The 2,243-nt window shown below is 39.5% G+C and overlaps 1 protein-coding gene across 4 annotated transcripts in view; it reads left to right on the top strand.

Annotated features, from left to right (window-relative positions):
- LOC103130617 (zinc finger protein 568-like) overlaps nucleotides 1-2,243 on the top strand; it is a 33,971-nt gene that overhangs the window by 29,221 nt on the left and 2,507 nt on the right. The window lies entirely within an intron of this gene.

Below are 2,243 nucleotides of genomic sequence, written 5' to 3'. Positions count from 1 at the left end.
CTGTTGAATAGAATATTAATAAGTTTTAATGTGTATTTTTTGTTAACTTGGAAATATGGCAATGTTCACAGAGCCAGTGTGTTGGTTGCAAAAGAGAGGAAAAAAAATCAGTTTTTAACAGTAAAGTATTGAATTAATTGTTTTTTACTCTGCTGAACTGTATGATTAAATCACATTTTGCTCTGTATCCAACAAGGTGGCATTACACATAGCTGCGTAAACCTTTCAGAATTTGGTGCAAACAGGTGATTATGAGCTGAAAGAGGGCTGGACGTTCAGCTTTGGAAGCAAATACTAACAAGCAAATGATTTCATACTGGAAGCCATCTGGAAAACTGGACTATGTGCCACGTCAGCTGAGGGTAAATGCAAAGAGAAGTGGCAGTCATCTGTGAACAAGTCTCTTCCAATGGCTTTAGAAACGTCTCCAGCAAGATGCCAGGCGTTTCTCACTGTTTGAGAAAGTTACTGAACTGGAGCATAAAGATATTAATGCTACGTAGGACACAGGACGTGGAGAACTGCATGGACACCGTGGTGATTGGCCGGACTCAGACAGTGACAGCTGCACAGCCAACTGAAACTATACCTGTAGAGGTTGAGAGACAATCCATGAGTTCCACCCCTGCTCCTGTGGTTCACAGTGTGGTCAGTGATCCTCCAGTCACTGGTTCACTGTCGGCCATTGACAACTTGGGGGGGGACTCCAGTCAAACACACTGACTTCAGCATGGGGCAAGACTTGAGCAGAAGACCCAAAGCAGGAGTAAAAGCTCTGCTGCTCGAGTGCTAAACACGACCAGAAGAGAGGCTCACATCACATCTGTTTTAAAATCATTGCATTGGCTCCTAGTATGTCTCAGGATTGATTTTAAGAATATTTTTCTGTTTTTTTAAAACGTCTTAATGGTCTTGGACCATCTTATCTTGCTGAACTGCTATTACCTTATGAACCCCTGCAGACCCTCTGACTCCGGACTATTAACAGTTCTCAGAGTCAGAACACACAGTTAGGGTGAGGCTTCTTTCCTGTATTGTGGAACGGTCTGCCAGAGAACCTGAGGGCTCCAGAAAACGTTGCTGTCTTTAAGAGCAGGCTCAAGACATCTTTTTAATTGTATTTCCTGAACTGAATCATTTCTGCTTAGTCTGTGCATTTTCAATGCAGTTGTGTTTTTTTTTCCATTTGAGGTTGGGGTGGGTAATTGTTTGCTTTTTTTATTGATCTGTATAGCACTTTGAGCTGCTTTTAGTATGAAAGGTGCTTTATAAATAAAATTGATTGATTGGAATTATAACAAAACACATTTGAACAGTCAAATATCTCCAGCAATGACTTTGGAAAGCAAAAATGCCTATAATGTACATTTAAAGTCTATTTTTGGTTGTAGTTGTACTTTTTAGGCGCACAAATACCTAAATGGTGACCAGTCCCACCATTTTGGATGGCAAAGTTAGAACACATAGGGACAAATTGTCCCAATTCTCAAATTATGCACGCTTGTAATCTACACACTCGAACCCTTATGTGCTCTTTGACTGAGTTCACACTGCATAGCGGGGTGTAAGGTGAAGCCTGAGTATTGGGACCGGGTCAGGGAGACCTGGAGATGTTTTGACCTGCAGCACCATGTCTCTCAATGTGTGGTGTTGAGATAAACTCATCCAGCCTCATCTCTCACATTTCTAGTTACTAATTTGAATGCACAGTCGGAGCAGTAATTAATAGGTTTACATTTCAGGCAAGTCTTTCCAGTATTTTCTTGGATCCACTTCCTTTTGGACATCAACATGTCTGCCTTATTAAAGAATAGGCTCTTCTCTTTCTTCTTTTGAACAGTATTTTAGTGAAACAAGTCTCTGTCTCTTCACATTTATAATCCAGGCAACCAGAATGCCATGTTTTACTGATTGAAGTTTCTACACAGTCTGATCAACTTTAAAAAGTGAGGTTACAAGTAAAATTAAAAACATATTGTCTTATGGTAAGACGATTTCTTTACTGTATAAATGTCCTAAAGTTAAACAACTAATTGTAAAAAGAAAATCTGCATGAAACTGTACTTCTGCATTAAAATCTTTAGAACATGTTTGCCACAGCTGTAATTTAGTGTGGAGGACACTTTACCTGCCTTCCCTTTAAACTCTACAAACTAATTTTAGATGAACTTCATCATGCCTACAGACCAGAATCTCCAGGAAAAACAAGGCTGATCCATGAGATAGTCATCAATTAAATTATA

Source organism: Poecilia formosa, unplaced genomic scaffold (assembly GCF_000485575.1).
Source record: "Poecilia formosa unplaced genomic scaffold, Poecilia_formosa-5.1.2 Scaffold653, whole genome shotgun sequence".
Taxonomy (NCBI): Eukaryota; Metazoa; Chordata; class Actinopteri; order Cyprinodontiformes; family Poeciliidae; genus Poecilia; species Poecilia formosa.
This window is presented reverse-complemented; position numbering and strand designations above follow the sequence as displayed.